Source organism: Notothenia coriiceps, unplaced genomic scaffold (genome assembly GCF_000735185.1).
Source record: "Notothenia coriiceps isolate Sejong01 unplaced genomic scaffold, NC01 NC01_scaffold00015929, whole genome shotgun sequence".
NCBI lineage: Eukaryota > Metazoa > Chordata > Actinopteri > Perciformes > Nototheniidae > Notothenia > Notothenia coriiceps.
This window is the reverse complement of record NW_011348630.1, coordinates 261,534-280,489: the sequence shown is the minus strand read 5'-3', so window position 1 is coordinate 280,489 and position 18,956 is coordinate 261,534. Positions and strand designations below refer to the sequence as shown.

The window sequence follows — 18,956 nt, the reverse complement described above, 5'->3', positions numbered from 1 at the left end:
TCCATCTGTACAACAACTCTGGCAGTTTGCTCAACATACAGGTACCAGATGCAGGCATTATTACTGGACTGCTTCACCACCTGTTCAAAGATTCTGAAGTCTCTCCCACATTTCTATGCTCTTTAAAAACAACGTTTATATCAAAATATCAAACCAAATTAATCAGCATTTTCCCAATGTGCTATACTTAGGATTGCTTTAAATAATTCAAACCAACAATTCAAAATACACTGAAATAGGCATCATAACTGTGCTTTAAAAAAAAAAGAATAACATTGATCATAATCAACCACCATAACTAAATCAAATGTCCCATTGATATCTAAATGTCATGATAGTTGCCGTCCTTCAGATTATGCATCATCAGTTGAAGTTTTATTTGTTTTTTTATCCGTACACTTTCACCATACGTCAAATATTAAACATAAATGTCAAGCAGCGCTGTGTAGCACATTGTAATTGAGACATTTAGATAAAATATACCAATATAGATTAATCCACAGTTTGTTTTTATCATAGCAATAGGAAGTCAGTCTGCATTTGGTGCCACACTGTGAGTGTGTATCACATCAGAGGAATATTAAATGGCGTGCTTTAGACCTCGTGGTTCCTTTTAATATCTTTGAGCCAACGCTGTAAGCAATAAGAACAACTGCTGTCCCCAGAGTGAGCACCGCACCGCGGGGGTTTCACTTGATAACGGGGGGGGTGGGGGGTGTTTCATCTCAGAGTTTGATAGCCATCAGCTGCTTTGATTCGGAATTATTATGCAACATGGGTTCTTGTTTTTCTTTGGGAAGTTGCATTGAATAATGTACATTTTGGCAAATTACACACTGATAGCTCACCAAAGGATTCTTGTTTATATCCTTGCATTCAATACCGCCTATTACAAATTCTCCTCAGCTAAAATCTCTCCAGCCATGGGGATTACTTCCATTAAAGTTGCACCTTATACTTAAATGGGAAAACTCCATTATTTGTATTTTAAAGTGTGGAATATAAATGATATGATAAGCTAAACTAAATGCCTGAAATGTAGTATATCTCCTCTAATTGGAAGCATTTGAAGATGTGACTGTTTTTATCTCCTACTAGTGAGTACAAGCATGCTCTGCCCTAATCCATTGACTTTAAAATATTCCTTTAAGAGGTTGAGAAGATGAATGTGTATTGCTAGTAATCCCTGACTATGATATATGAGTGCTGTGTTTCTTCTGTTTCTCCAAACCTTGTATGCAAATCACAATTCAGCACCTTGGCGAGATAACACGGCCCTTTTGAAATAAATATATATATATATTCTTGTTCCTATAGGTGTCAATTTATGTTATCACCTTCATAAAGAATCCCTTATGTCTACATTGACACCTTCTTAGAGGAGCATCAAGGCTATGTCCGGGTTAGCTGTCACCAAAGTGTAAAGGATGTCGTTGTAATCTCTTTATAGCCATAGTGGCCACATGGCTCCATTACAGAAAATGGCTGAGTGTACTGTACATATTTCACTTCTGAAAATATTAGATGTCCTGATTTATTGAGGCCTATGAGTAACTGTGATATAAATCACTGCAGTGCACATCTTACTCCAACATATACTGCAGATAGCAAGAATTTCTAACTCCTCAGCTCTATGCAAACCATAAATCATCCGGCTTTAAGCCAGCCAGGTCTCTGAGGTTATCTTCACTGAAAAACAAAGCCTTAAGACAACTTTGTTAGATATTAAAAGTGACAAAACATTGTTAACTTGTTTTAGAATATGCTGTGCCACAAATACATTTCCATTATTGTTATTTTGTTATTTATTTTGTCCTGAGCAGAAGCTGCCTTAAACCATATTTTCTTGGATGAGTACACAATGGACTCACTGTCACACCCTTAATGGCTGCAACACATTAAACTTCTCCAAGAAAAACATCCTCTGCTGAGCGAGTCAATAAGGACCAGCCAATGATCCATTTAACGCATCTATAAAGCATGACCCATTTCCAGCCCACCTGTATTTGTTTGGGCTGAAAAGTTATTTGTAAAAACATATTACTTTACTTAATCCTCTATCTGGCCAGGTAAATATTCATTAGGTGTTTAAGGGAGCGCTGGCCAGGAGATTAATTTAAAATAAAGTTGTTGACATTGTGCATAAATCACTGTGAAACGATATCTTAAGATTGTTTGGTGCAGGGGTGATATTGTATGCAATAAGTTCTTAAAACTATGTAGAGTCATACCATATCCAATGTCTGAAACTGAGGACCGAGGAGCATACCAAAGAGTTATCTTTCCATACTCAGAGCATACATATACTCAAGTGGAGCTTTCCATGTACCTGGTGTGTTGTTCTCAAGCAGGCTTTCAAACGGTCAAGGACACGTTGGACATTTTGAACAGTCAGGTCTCTTATGGGCACATAGTCTGCATCCCCCTGCAGTCTAACACCTTTGTGTTTCATGCTTAATGATGAGCTGCTTCTGAACGTACATGATCTGCAAAAGCATGACTATACTAGCAAGTGGCTTTTAAGATCTAGCTAGATACCCAGCATGATAGTAAAATGAAAAATAGAGGCTGGATTACAACGTGCAATAATTAACAATTAGAAATATCAGACTCACACCATGAGGGTTATTGTTATGTATAATTGATTTATACAGGTGTGCCTTATTTGAGATTGTTTGATCTTCACTGACAATGATGTGATCTAATACAATAAAATATATATATATATTTTTTTCCTTAACACATGGTAGGATAAAGAGATTCTTGTATGTATATATATATATATATATATATACGGTATATATATATATATATATATATGTATGTATATCATATCATACATTGCAATTATTTTCACCATGATTACAATGTTTTGAAAAGTCATATTGTCCAATTGTTTTAATAATGTGTCCAGTAAGGTTTTTGTGTAATGGAGTTGCCTCTTACTATTTTCAAGGCTGGTCGATTGACTCACCTATGATAAAATAATTGAACACCCAATTCAGACGGTGATGGTCAGACGGTGAGGCTTTTGAATTTGAAACATACTGCTTCAGTTTGTTTAATGATTCATCCCACATATTGTGGTCCTGGAGGTAGTTAAAGCTAGCACGTCAAGGTGAAACGGAAGTGTTAATACTTGATTATTTTACTTATCCTATTGTGCTTCTGAAGAAGGCCACATCGATATTTGAAATGTGTTTCACTTTCAATTAGTAACCCTGTCTATGCCTAAAATATATTGTAATTGTGTTGGAAAGCCTCAATTCCAAACTAAATCTGTAAGCTTTAAATCTGCAATATATTCTTTTTTTCTTAATGAAAAGATGGGCTTTCATTCTACAGGATGTAGTTTGCACGAGGTCGGTCGGAATATTAACTTTCCTTTTGAAGCCATGTTCACGTTGACTGGGGCCGGAGCAGAGAGTTGTTTCTCTGCCTGATCTGCGGACCCTTGGGAGCTCACAGCAGTCATCTTCCAGATCGCTGCGGGCATTCAATCAAACGCTCCAAAACTAAACCACAATTACACACATGCAATGGCACACACACACATGCAACTCTCCATTCTGAGTTCATCAAGTAGAAAAACAATAACTACACAATACTATCTTGTGGAAACAATAACAGTACTGACATGTTGCATCCCACTTGGCAAGATGCTAATGCCGGCACCTTTATTTCAACCAATTTCATTTTGACATCAGATAAGGATAAACGAGGCTCATTAGCATCTCTCTAATTAGATCTCTGCTATGACTCTGTAATTAGCTAAAGAACACTTCTTAGATCTCCAAAGTTACATCAAAAGAAAATATTCCTCAATTAGAATTCAGACCCATGTAATTTTCCCTTTTGTTTACCTTTTTTTGAGCTACAGCCTGATTAGTATATAGTGGTTGACAGCAAGCATCAATAAGATTTCCATATTTTCCCGCCCACCTCACTGATGGTTCTTTGCCTTATTTAGAGCCATCCACACTTTTGCAATACACACAATCATGCAGCAGACCTCATGGTTTACAAAGTGGGGCAGAAACAAAGTTCTGATATCAGCTGGAAATGTGGGGCAATGAATGATGAAGACGAAGATTCACCTTTTGAATACATCTCTAGGCTTTATAACGCACGTTTTGCCAGTTGGTATACATTAAACCCTGCCATCAGGTATCTGAAAGATAAATGGCAGATCAACGAGGATATCACAAACGTGTAGTTTTGGCTTTAAAATGTATTTCCCAGACAAATCATTTTTTCAAATAGAAACTATAAATAACTCTTACTAAATCCCAGTATTGTTGAATACAATTTAGAAATAACTTAAAGGGCCCATGTCATGCTTTTCCGGTTATTACCCGTCCCCTTGTGTGTTATGAAGGTTTTTATGCAGACGGCCCGCAGAGTCAAAAACCCTCAAAGTACACCCTGTAGCGAGTAGGGGTGTAACGGTTCACAAACATTTCGGTTCGGTACGTACCTCGGTTTTTAGGTCACGGTGCGGTACGTTTTCGGTACAGCAGAAAAAATGATCACAAAACATAAAATATATATATATATTTTTTAATTATTATTAAACTGTGAATACTCACTCAAATAAATACAAAATATAATAAAATAAACATTAAGGTGCAGCATTTCGATGAACTGAAATAATCTGTATTTGAACTGTACTGCTCACCTAAGCAGACAGCTTGACATGAGGACTTACTTGCTTGTCATTGTATGTTCATTTTTTTTAAAGAAAGATGAACTGGCACTAACAATGTCTCCTGCTGTGGAGAACACCCTCTCTAGGGACAGAGGTAGCAGATACAGCCAGGTAGCGCTTTGCTAACATGGCAACATAAGGATATTTGGCGTTTGTAATAGCTTTGGCTCGGTCGGAACTTTTTGCGAGTGGTGGAGGCTTAAATGCTAGCGGGAGTTGGGTTTGCACTTCTGTTATTTTTCTTTTGGTACCGGTGATATTCACGTTCGGGTGATGCCTTTTCAAATGAGGGTGTCAGTTTGATGTATTGAGGGTGGCAAGTTCTGATGTATCTGCAGCCGCGTCACCATTTTAGTTGCAACAATGCCGACAAACACAGCATTGGGTCGGTCCACCTGTATCTTTGGTTCAGTCCACCTTTCTTTGTCCATCATCCTTGTACGTAACTGCGAAACCAAAATGTTCCCAAACCGGAGACTTCAATGATGTTGGAGGGTTTTCGTGCTCAACTTTATCTGCGTTCGCTATTTCAACAGTTCCTCAAATTACTGCGACGCAGCACCTGAGATTACTTCCAAAAAGTTGTTCACGTTCTCAATTTTGTGTACCGAACCGAAGGGCCTATACCGAATATTTTTGTTACGTATACCGATACACCCCTAGTAGCGAATAAAACTCTAACACAGTCTATGCTGCCCCAAAACGCTTCGTTGGAGATTTCTCATTTTCCATTGTTTACTTCCTGGATATTGTGACGTGTGAATACCCAGAGGCCACACCCTCTGCCAGCATTTCACGAAACAAAGCTTCACAAACCTTTCAGCGATTCATGCCGGATATGTACAGAGTAGGGCACTGAAGAACGATGCTGTTCCTACTTTGTTTGGACCAGCGGGAGATTCGGGTACACAACCTGTAAGTATTCATTGTTGTTTGTGTATTTATGATGTTTAAAACAAACAAGGTATCTACCACGACTGTTTAAATGGGTAAACGTTTTTCGGGCTGCTAAATTGGGATTGCGGAGAAATGCTCTCCGCAGACCCATTCTCACAGCGTTATAAACCTTTTTCTTATACTCAATATCAAGCCACACTTATTGTTTTTACTTCGGCTGTGAGTGTTTGTGTGTGCTCAGGATGAGTTTCGCTTGTTTTCGCTGTATCGCCGACCCGGAAGCCTGTCCGCTCCTCGCAGCAGATCGCAGCAACGAGCCTCGCAACTTCCCGACCAATCAGAGCGCACTGGGCTCACAGGGAGGGGGAGGGGGCAGGAGCTCCAACAAGCCGTTTAGGACAGAGTGAATACCGGTGAATACACACACTTTACAGAGATGCTGTATGAGAAACCAATGTGAGTTTGGAAAATTGCACAGTATAAATATATTTTAGTATACCTCAACAATGGAATTATGATCAGTAGAAATGGCCATGACATGGGCCCTTTAAACAACATTTCTCTTTATTTTAGTTGAAAGGAAGAATAGCAACGTATTATTTTTTTGGGAGTAATTACATTATCCACATTTACATCTATCTTGGCATTGGATTATTTCACCTTCTTCTTAGCCAAACTATATTCAATATGGCCAGCTCGATTGGATGAAATTGTATTAAACTTAATTTCTTTGATTTAGTGTTATGTTAGGTTGACTATCTATGCCAACACATACAGCCTATAATTGCCAATCACATCTGAAAGTGAGGGCTTGACACATTTGTAATGCAGTCTAATTGCATCATCTTCTACAACACTTTTTGTAGTACATTGGTTTTAGGCTTGAATAAGATATATATAATGTTTAGTATGCATATTAATATCCCAGTTGTAGCCCCCTGCAATGAACTGGAATAACCCATTGATGTATTTGAAATTGTGGCAGAGACCTTGGCCACAGATTCATATATGTTGCAAGCTCAGTTCTCTATGCCCTGCAGTCTGAATTTAAAATTATTTAGATTGTCCTGAATTTCAGTAATTCATGAGTGGTGATTCCCTACTGAAACACTTTGAATGAAGGTAGACAATTGTGTTCACCTTAATCATCACCTATTTCCTGCATCTTTTCTGATTATTTATTTTTCCACTATTATTATCCTTACATAAGGGCTGCTGCTGTTCTATATCCTCCGTATTGATTGTCATGTGAAGCCTAGAGGAATAAAGGATCTTTGAGTGACCCGCTCGATTAATGGGGAATTATTCTGTCACTCAAGTCTTTGCCTTGCTATAGACATGTCATGGTTTTCAGATGTCGCTCCCAGGGCTGCTCACTGAACCTGTCATAAAATGATTTGTTGAGAAAGGCCTTTTAAATATGAAGTGCCCAATATTTAAGGGAAGTATGACACATCATTCAACGACTTATCACACAACGTGGAGGATTACCAGACCTTTGTCAGTGGACTGTTATTTCTCCATGTTTGCCTCTGGCTGTCTAAGTAAGTGGTCAGTGGTTGCGTCTCAGGTCAGTTATTTTCATTTCCTCGCTCCTCGGTATCACCGGAAGTTGATTTGTCTGCGCCATTTTGAGTAGCGTCCCATGGCGCTTATTTCTGCCGGAGGATCGAGGAGCGATAACCGAGAAACCACCAGACCATCCTCCGGGGAAATCCTCAGCCACTCGCTCCGCCCCCTTACTGTGTATCGCTCACTGATTGGACGATGCAGTGCATGCACTGATCTGATGCTTCTTGACATGAGAGCAGTTTCCCAGCGGAGTGAAGAACATACATGAAAACTCACGAGAGTCACTCCTAAGTTTATACCGTGTTTTGTTTCAATTAATGTATCATTTAGTTACAAATATGTGATATATCTGAACAACAAAGTGGTCAAAAATAATTTTATTCATTTATCGGAAACATTTTCATGATCGCTTTTTTCGTTTTATACATTTTAAGAATGGCGTTTATCTTTTTTGAGAATTAGTTCTTATTTTATTTTATTTATTGGGGTCTACAACAGATGATACAATTGTATATGTCGGTAAATGTGTACTAACAGAGGCGGGGGTGTGTGGGAAAGCAACAGGGACAGAGCTGCTGTGCGGTGTCATCACAAACGGACGTCGCTTCACGTGACGCTCCGGAGGAAAGGACGTCCCATTGCTCTAAAAACTAATTTCCCTGCTTCTCGTGGTTTCCTTGCGTCTCTCCATGCTTCCCTGGTGGGAGGGACTAAACGCATGGAAACGACGCAAGTGAGCGACGCAATAATTCCATTTAACCGACCTCAGACGCAGCCAGTGTATTGCCATACATGTCTTTTTCAAGCCTTTACACTGTAGGATTCACGACCAGTCTGCCATGTGCTACGGTCCTTATCCCTACTGACACCCTCTGTTAACCCTCAGGAGTGTACACACTACCATATGTTTGAAATGCTTACACATCTGTCAGCTGCTTCAGCGGATGTCTCACATGTGAGGGTTCACACCTCCCTCACATATCTAACCAGTAGGGGTCCAGCAACAATATCATGGCCCCCCACTGATATCTCCCTACCATCATTTCCAGCTAGGTTTGATAGAGCACCTTTCCATGGCAGAAGCAGCACAACGTATGATCGAACTTGGCATGCTAGTACTGTAGGAATGTTCTTCCAATGGCTGCCTAGGGATTTATTTTTTGAAGATTGACCCCTGATGACTATTAATTTTTGTCGATCATAATCAATTACTTGACAAATACATATATTTTAAGTCTTAATATAGTCATACATTTCTTCTTTGCCTCAACACATGCACTAGTTGTCATTATCATAACTTAGGTTCGTTTTAGAAGCATTGGAGAACACCAACTAACAGTTTTAGAAAACAGATGGATGATGAGTGGTTGGATTCATATCTGGTATATTCAAAAATAAATTATGAAATCAAAGTAATTTCTGCCAGCTGTTGGTTTATAGCGCGCTGGCACAGGATCACCTTAGTTCAGGAAGGATTGGCAAGTTTGTATGAAGATGTTTTGAATCATCACTGCTTTGATCACTCGGCTGTGATGGTAACATACAACATGGGTTTTTATTAAACAGAGTAGCCTCCAACTGAATAAAAATGACAGCAGGACGTAATTATGTGCTGCAAATTCCATATATCATCCATACCCATATTAAAGATGGCAATATATACATTCCCCTGTCCATTTCCAGCTATTTCAATCTCATGTAATGATGAAGTATTATTAATATCTCCTATAACTCCCTCTCTCCTCACCACTCCAATTAATTTTTCAAGGGTTTGGGTCAGAATGAAAATGATGTTGCTTGAGATAGTAAAAGCACCAGTGTAAGGCCTTTGCAAAAGGAAAAAAAAGACTACATGAGCTCGGATCAGAAATGAAGTAATGTTGACCTTAAACAACATCCACATGTGTAACAATCTTGGTACTTACTAATGCCAGTGATACATCGTACATATTGCTTTTAAACTGTTCAGTGAGTTAAAACAAAGGTCATATGTTTTGAATGTGAAAGTGGTTTTAGGTTTGGGCAATCATCACATCTTTGTGGTTGTTGAAAATGAACTTAACAAAAAAAAAACAATCATGCTCCAACCTCACGTGACATTTAGACTAGGGTGTTATTATAAGAAGGTTCCATTGTCTAATGGGACCAACATTAAGCTTTTGGCGATCATTTTAAATGTCATGTTTGCTGTCAATCAACGAGTCATCCTAAATCCTAAATAATAATAATAATAATCCTAAATAGGCCCAACACATTATATGTCTTACAATAGCTTATTCATAAACCACATTATTGTTCTTTATCCTGGAATACCTTTGTCATTTAAGTTATTTTGAGTTTTAGCTTACAGTACAAGAATAATTGTGTTTTTGCTTTCATGGCCAGGTGTGCAAGGCTATACTTCATACAATCAAGCAAATAAAGTAGAACTACACCTGAACCAAAGCAAAAACAGCTGACCACAGCAAGTCGTATTCCCAACATCAAGAAGCATAATTACAGTTAATATCACAGGCTATTGAAGGAGAAGTGCTGAAATGATCAAAACCCCCAAAGGCTGCCAGGCTTTTATACTAAGCCCTACATTAGTTTTCTGTATCCAATAAGAAAACTAACTTCTTTGTTGAATTAAGAAAAAGAGTATGTCGTGAGAGGAAAAAAGATAAATAGTTATGTGTTGCTAAAGTTGTAAAATACACTCTCTTGTAACACACACTGTATTGTTTCTGAATAAAGAACAACTCTTTGTTGATAACATGACTTTTACATTCTGATTTCAAGCGACTTTAATGCTGCACAAGTACAACAAGCCGGCTGTTTTTAAAAGCAAGCGGACACGATGTGTTCAAACAAACATCAAAGCCTTATAATCATACATCAGAAAACACAAACACACACTCAACATTGCCAAATGGATCCAATATTTAAAACAAACAATTTATTACATAATAGGTGCGCTTTGATTTTGGATTAGAAATCCCACGTACAATGCCCATTCACATACATATTATTTCCTCTTACTTTAGCTCTTAAATCTTCCTTTATACACAGTTACAGATCTCCTTTGACACATTAAGATGGCCGTATTATATATTTGTGGCATTTTTCTTGTTTCTTTTGTTTGTCCTCCACCAAAGTATAAACCTTGACCATGACAAATGCCATGCAGTGTGTGAGTTGAAGTCATTTGCCACTACAAGAAGCCAATGTCCAAAGCTGCTTGTACTGTAATGTATTACTAGCCAGCAGGGGTTGTTGGTTGTGGCTTGTGACTTGCTCTCAATCTAAGGCTACCCCGCTGTCAGAGAACACAAAACTGTTGGCAAGAGCATGTGGTCTAATAACACAACTGTCAAAATGCTAACAGGCCTGGGCCTGGCACGCTGTTTTGCCTGGGAGGCAGAATTATTCATATGCTCCGGTTAAACAAGAACATATGAATGTTCCCCCACCAAATCAGAGTGTCCTTACTGCTTCTAAAATGTTAAATCAGATTGTTAGAATAAAGTCAGCTCAGCCTTCTTGACAGTAACATTAGGGAAAGTAATTACTTGAATTGATTGTGACGGATGCTGTTTGAAAAAATATTTAGTATGAAGCTGCCAAACATTGTATTTAGCAGTTTCCAAGTCCAATAATGAATATATAATAAATTCGCTATGATAACGATTGACTCCCATCATGTGTTATCTGCTGTTGACAGAGTACAAAAAGCCATACAGTTATTATTTTTCTCACACTCCTGTTTTCACTCCATGTAAACATTAATTTATAATGTATATTTATTCTTTTCAGTAGGAAAAGCAAATGCTAAATCAAACTGTATAGCCCTTAGCTAATATAAACACTCTTTAAAGCTTTACTGCAAATAAGCATGATGGCCAAAAGGGGGATAATCTGCACTGCTTCACGTTGGGAAGATGCTTCACCAAAGTGCTAATGCTGAGCTGTAGGCAAAATCAATAATGCATTATTTATTGTCTTTGTCTCTAATTCAGCTAGGATAAAAAAGTCAATAAGTATCTCCTTATTGCAGTAAGTGGGGCTTCCAGTTGCCTTTATTAACCATTATAGTGCTTTAAGGGTAATCCCTTTTTTAAGCAATATCTGCTTTGGTAAATGTTTTAGACGTTTACTTGCTTTCTATTAGCATTCGTAGCAAACAATTCAACTCTTGGGTATATTTTTTTCTACGCTGTTGAATTGTCAGGATAATGGGCTGTACCTACAATTTGTGACATTATGTTGTATTTAGGGAACATTATGAAGCAACTAACAACTCATCATGCACAGCTGATAGTTTTTTGTCTCTAGTGTGTGCTGACTTTCATGTCTAAGCTGGACAACTTTGATCAAGGGCAGCCTTTAGTCACACACATAAGTGAAGTGATTTTAATTGAATTATACCTTCTAGTCCTGCATGGGCGCCAATTTCTCCAGAGAACATGCAAGGGGTAAATTATAAATATGCCAGTAGAAGAAGAGGTCCAGTGGTAATATTACATTTCAGTTGAAAGTCTTTGGGATAATGAGCTTAGGTTTAAGAGAACGAGCCAGCCACTACTAGAGTGAGAGTAGGACGCAGAGGAACTCCAGGGATGCAACTTCTTAAGTCCTCATCTCTTTTATGTCGGAACTTTACTCACACTTTAAGTAGATACAAGCATGGCAGCAGAAAGGCATTTAAATGGAACATTAGCAATTTATCACACTTCTCTTCAGTTAAACTAGCTGAAGTTTCAAATAAGAAGTGACAGCTGCACAGTGCCCTGTGTCTCTGAGGTATGTCATTTACATACTTATTTTTGGATCCAACTATAATGTCTTTAATATCCAGGCATATTTGTAGAGAACTCAACAAAATAGACAGCGGAAACACCCTGGAATCAGTAACTAACATACATTGTTCATAAACTGGAAGGATTTTTGATGGAAGCATCTGTAGCATGCACTGACCTTTGGCAGGGTGATCATTGTAGACATACAGTAATGCCTTACACTGATCAAACATGTAATGGCGGTTGTAAAGGATATGACATTTATTATTCTATGTGTCATCCAGTCATGTTATGTGTTGGCCCAACACAATATTTAGAACATAAACTGCATTTCCCTGTCCTTTACCCTGGGAATAAACTTCTCCTCTGTCCTTAAACTGGAGACAATTGATTCAGTTACTTATTCAGCACATGACGAGATATATTATCATGAGTATTAAACCTGTTGAGGACATCTGTTTTTTTATAAACAGATGCTTCCTCTGAACCTTCTCTTTTTTTTCACAAAATTAATCATTTTATTAATCCTGGCTACATTCAATCTTTCTTCTCCTTATGTAATTGTTTCCGAACATACAAACACAGGCACACACGCTCAACACAGTAGCTGCCTCAAATGTAAATATACTTATGATTTGTTTGTATGTGAATAATTAGGGTTGTATAGCTTGTATTTGTATATGTTCCCAACACATCCTTTTCATAATCACGCCTGAGGGTTTTTCCATTGGAAAGCACTGAGTGTTGACAATCCTGAGTATAAGAGCTTTCATGAATTTCACAGGCTAAATATAATTGTTTTTGATTTATCCATTAAACATTCATGGAGACAACCACAATATGTATGTTTCCTTATATTCCGTTATTGCTTGAATATGACAATAAGCCCTCGCTGAAAGAGACAACGGGATTTTGTAGATATGTATGCAGCGGTAAGGCAGAGGATTTAAGCAGTCACCGGCAACTATTTTTGCATAGTGTTCCTCAGGGGAAACGCAGAGATAAAAACACAGCATTTCATCTTTCAACCTTATCCAGCAACTAATGGTATTTTAATTCTGTTTAACACCAGAAGAGAAACAGCAACAACGAGAACCATGGGAACTCAGAGGAACGTACCTATGTTAATAAGGCAACTTCAGAGTCTTTTCAATAGAGACCACTAATGAGACATGGATTGGCAGAGGGGATTGTTATGCGTTTGAAATGCTAATTAAATGCAGAAGTGAAATTACAGTTTGGTCACATGGCAATACTAAGACAGCACGAAGACTCCACTAATATGCATTCGCAAGAGTTGGGGAAAGTTTAGGAACAACAACCAGATGAACCACATTTGTGCCACTGTGGGCAGGGGATTTGTGAATGATTTAAAAGGCAGGGCCAAAGTTCAAAACAGTGGCAGATAAGCTTCTTTGAAAGAGACCAGATATTACGTTTAAATTGGGTCAATGTTGGCGGACATTAAGAAGTGATTCAATGTTCATGCTGCAATGAGATAAACACTAAATATATTGCAGTCAAATCTATTAAAGTGTTGGAAAAGACACAACTGGCATGTGATTATCTTTTTTTAGCTGCTTTCAGGGATGTGGGCATATACTGACAGTGATTTTAACTGTTATGTGTAAACCTTCATGCCAATCCCAGTTGTAAAATGCATGTAGATGCCCATAGTGAATGCCCTACAGTCTGCACTGTGTGTACTATTGTTCATTGGCTGAAGAAAGTGAACAGCAACCTTTTTTATTGTTTTGCGATATAAATATAGAAACAACATCCAATATTGCTTATTGTTTGACTTTTATTATTTGTTGGGAAACTTTTTATTGTTTTGCAGTTTTCAATTCTTGTCAGACAGCATTTTAAATCACAGTACACAACTTATGTTTGAAAGGTTACAGAAGTCAATGATGTTCAATACAATGTCTGTGATTTGGTGTTTGGCATTTGGTCTTTCAGTATAATCAAAAGCAACTTGGAAATCTATTGGAGTTAAAAGAAGGACCTGGTCAGCCAATTGTGTTTGCCACAGTTTGAAATAGTACTTGAGATAAGAAAAGATGAACTATTGATCTCTTACAATTAGGTCCTTGAAGAAACAATGGATGTTGTTGAAAATGTAAGAAAACACTATTTCAAGTGTGTATATATATATATATATATATATATATAGTTTATGAGAATGCAGCTTATTTCACATGAGGCCGAGCAGGGCACAAGTATTCTTGCTAGTCTTTCTAAATCAGTGCATTCACTAGATCTTACAGGATTCAGGGGTCAAGCCATGGCTACATCATCCTAATTGCTTCCCAAGATGCACTCTGTGAATTAGCCCAATGAATGGTCTACAGGGACATCCTCCATGATTGCGAGAGAAAGAGGGAGTGTGCTCAGGGTAGAAGCAGCGTGTGAGCATGAAACAATGAAATCTACAGAGATATTTTTCTCACTAATGCACTCTGTCTAAAAGCATACATTGGGGGAAATGTTGAGAGATTTAATAAATGACAATATCATCCCGATAAAAAACGACAGCCTCGCCTGCTTATAAATATTATACCCCCAAGTGCAGCTCTGTCAACCACAAAAGGGTTTAATCCTTCCTGAAGTGTCAGCATTGATTCAACTCGCCATTGACAATTTATTAAGACACATGCTACGGCTTCATACCTTGCCAATGGAAATTTGATGAGTTTATGATGACTGATGCTGCCGTCTTGTCAAATTAACATGACAATGAGTTAACTTACCACGTGCCAGCTCACATGCTTTCGTTAACTCTGGAAAATACCTAGTTGTGTTTCCCATTTCTACAGGCTTAATGCTACGCTAAGCTAGGCTAACCAGTTTCTAGCTGTATATTCATATTTAAAGGATAGATATAGATGTACTTCTTATTTCAAGATAGCAAATTCACCTTTTTCTCAAAATGACAAACTGTTCCTATGAATCACATTCCTGCTTGAAACAGGTTACACTTTAATACTGTTACACTTTTACTTGATAGTTGAAAGAAGATCAATGTGATGAGGATGAGATGTTAACGTTCTGGCCAAATGTCACTGAGCAGTGAGCTGGCAGGAGTCGTCAGTGAAGTCATTACCCGTACTGTATTAGCACAGGGCTAAGTTGACAATGGCTCATCACGCTCTAACTGTTCTACATTCACTCTCTCTGAACTCTTTAAAACCTTGTCGTTGCGGAGCTTAAACTTTTCAGTTGACTTGCAGATTAAATAACAAGGAAATCACATCCCCAAATGGGGATAAACATAGTTAAGTCTCCCAGAAATACCGCCTTTCCTCTCCAGAGACAGATCCTGTGCAGCAGTGATGTGCTGGAGCCTGCGACACCCCACATCTCTGTTCAGTTCTAGTAACCAGAAGAAGCAGCTACCTGCCATTTTAATTGTATTCCTCACTTTTGACTAATCACAGGAGACATAGTGGCCCTCTGGGCAGCCAGCCAGCTGGAGCAGAAGGACATTATGTGTCAAATATATTCCCTGGCAACAAAAACCACTGCAACCACACACAAAACTGCCACTCCTAAATACAATGGTAATTGTATCTCTAGAGTTCACTGTGATTGCATTTGCAGACGTGTCTATTGGTGCTCATTTACAAAGTCTGAAAGGAACAAAGGAAGTTTATAAATAAAATGCATATTATAAATTAAAATAGACCTAAATCAACAACTCTCATTCAAACTTTAAACAGCTATTTTTATATATTAAATATATATTCTACCCTTATGTTTCTCAGTGAACAGTGGAACATTAATTGGCCTTCTAATATACAGTTGATTCCCAAAAAGTTGTAGTAACATTTTCAGGATTTATTTATTTTCTTTTTTTTGTGATTTATTTTGAAGTATTTTCTGTTGATGGTGATACACCTAAATATAGTTGAAGCCTTGATTGCATCTTGTATTTTCTCTTCATCTTCTCTAAGACTCCATAACAACCACGTACTCATCTTCCATTAGCAATACTGTGGTCAGTAGTCAATAATCCCCAAAAAAGAAAATCCATTTAGTGAAGCCATTATCTTTCACAGTAACTAGCCTGAGGTATGTCTTATTGTTCTATAACTGGCAATCTAAAGGCCCTTAGCCATGGCATAAACCAAGAGAAAACCGGCCATCTGAATCAATGTTTTCTGACATCTGTGTCCATAGAGTGCTCCATGCCGCTATACGTATTAATAGTTTGTTTGCCTCACAGCACTTTTTCATTTTCAAGCTGTGATTGTCACACGCTGGTGTTGCTGTCTGGTTGCGATTTGCTGATATAGCTGATCTGAGATAGATATCCCCCTACCAGCAGCTAGGAAGGGGCTCACCCCTGCCACCTCCATAATGCTGGCTTTGCAGAGGCATCATGGCTAGAGTAATCTCTCCTGAAAATATACTCATATGTGCCATACCACAGTGAGGTAGTGCTCTTTAGGGTGTAAACACATTCTGTTCTGTGCTATCTATAGAGCAATTATGTATCCAAACAAACCACTGTTATTGCAGTATTGTGTGCAGTATGCCGTCCTCGGAGATGATTCAGCAGTTTACAGTAAATTAATTGGATGGACGGACTATGGCGGAGAGATGTGTCTAATGTGTGTAAAACACTAGGTATTTTGTGTTGTTTTGATAATTAATCATCCAGGAATTTCCTCGCCAGTTATTTTTAGGGTCTTCATTATTCTACCTTCCCAAGGTCACGCTAACGAAGCACTAAGGTGACTCACTGTTAGCCAGTCCCCTCACCTAACAGTCAACTTATCATTAGTTTAAATTTCCTAATTACCATTACCATTAGTATTCTACAACCAAGCTTCAATCTGATGGGCGGTGTTTTACTCTGTTGACCATGCAGCCTCTGCTCGCCTCAAGTTGTGTTCTGGGTTTGGCATAATATTGTGACAGCCAGGCACAGTTGCATCTGTCAAAAGAAAATACATATTTAATAACACCACGGTAATGTTTTGTGGAATGTCTTCAAGGAATACAAGTTGGATTATAATTAAAAGTTGCTCAAATGTAGAGACAATGAAAACATTACCAAACACATTCCGAAACAACGTAACTGCTTACTCCAGCTATTTTTACTCTCCAACTTATCTGAAATGAGAGCGTAGGTGGATCTTGAATTCACTTTGATCTTGTTGAGTAGCTCATTGTGCATACTGGCAGCACTTTCATAATTAAACCTCATATAAAGCTCTCATGCAATTCATGAGAATAAAAATAGGTGTACATTGCACATGACTATACACAAATATAGTGAATTTATTTATTATGCTCTGTTTTTTATTTAAGATTGTTTTCAATGAGTGCAATATCCATGCTCTTTGAATTTACTATCAGTTTATATTATGCTTTATAAATTAATTGACCTTGCCTAGAAATATGTTCATATTAGCCCTGACCAGAAATCCAGTATCAAGACCATGAACTTTAAGCAAACAAAAGCATTTTACTCTGAGCCTATCAGTTTAAAACAATAAAAGAGCTGGAGTCATTGCTGCCAATAATGTCGGTCAGGATGGTCACAATCACACCAAAACCACACTGGTTTTAGTTAATCCCCTTTTAGTTTAAACCCTTTCAGTATCAACAACACAAGTTATCACAGCAGTTGTCCACATAATGGCTGTTTATTGGAACACAAACTGAATCATTTCATATCTTCTTCACCAAGTGACGAAAACTTGTCTTACCTTTTAACATCCAGCCAAGAAGGTTCCCTGCTGTTTAAAGAGTGGAAGGTCAGTGCATGACATGGACGTCACTATGCTCACGACTCAAAAACCAAAGGGCACAATGATGTGTCGCTTCCTGTTCTGAGGTCAGCTATCTGTTGATACACAGTCCTCACACCAGATAAAATGACCTTTTCCTTGTATTTTTTTCACCCTCTTATAAAACATCCACTGCTTACCAAAATGTGTGATATACAGTGGGGCAAAAAAGTATTTGGTCAGCCACCAATTGTGCAAGTTCTCCCTCTTAAAAAGATGAGAAAGGCCTGTAATTTTCATCCTAGGTACACCTCAACTATGAGAGACAAAATGAGAAAAAAAAATCCAGAAAATCACATGTCTGATTTTTAAAGACTTTATTTGCAAATTATGGTGGAAAGTAAGTATTTGGTCAATAACAAACAAACAAGATTTCTGGCTCTCACAGACCTGTAACTTCTTCTTTAAGAGCCTCCTCTGTCCTCCACTTGTTAACTGTATTAATGGCACCCATTTGAACTCGTTATCAGTATAAAAGACACCTGTCCACAACCTCAAACAGTCACACTCCAAACTCCACTATGGCCAAGACCAAAGAGCTGTCAAAGGACACCAGAAACAAAATTGTAGACCTGCACCAGGCTGGGAAGACTGAATCTGCAATAGGTAAGCAGCTTGGTGTGAAGACATCAACTGTGGAAGCAATTATTAGAAAATGGAAGACATACAAGACCACTGATAATCTCCCTCGATCTGGGGCTCCACGCAAGATCTCACCCCGTGGGGTCAAAATGATCACAAGAACGGTGAGCAAAAAATCCCAGAACCACACGGGGGGACCTAGTCAATGACCTGCAGAGAGCTGGGACCAAAGTAACAAAGGCTACCATCAGTAACACACTACGCCGCCAGGGACTCAAATCCTGCAGTGCCAGACGTGTCCCCCTGCTTAAGCCAGTACATGTCCAGGCCCGTCTGAAGTTTGCTAGAGAGTTTAGATGATCCAGAAGAGGATTGGGAGAATGTCATATGGTCAGATGAAACCAAAATAGAACTTTTTGGTAAAAACTCAACTAGACGTGTTTGGAGGAGAAAGAATGCTGAGTTGCATCCAAAGAACACCATACCTACTGTGAAACATGGGGGTGGAAACATCATGTCTCTCATAAGTTGAGGCGTGTACCTAGGATGAAAATTACAGGTCTCATTCTTTTTAAGTGGGAGACTTGCACAATTGGGGCTGTAATACTTTTTGCCCAC

General features: G+C 38.3%; 1 protein-coding gene across 2 annotated transcripts in view; it reads left to right on the top strand.

Annotated features, from left to right (window-relative positions):
- The window catches only part of LOC104949319 (myotubularin-related protein 4), a 382,796-nt gene that overhangs the window by 253,129 nt on the left and 110,711 nt on the right, over nt 1-18,956 (top strand). The gene's annotated exons all lie outside the window — the stretch shown is intronic.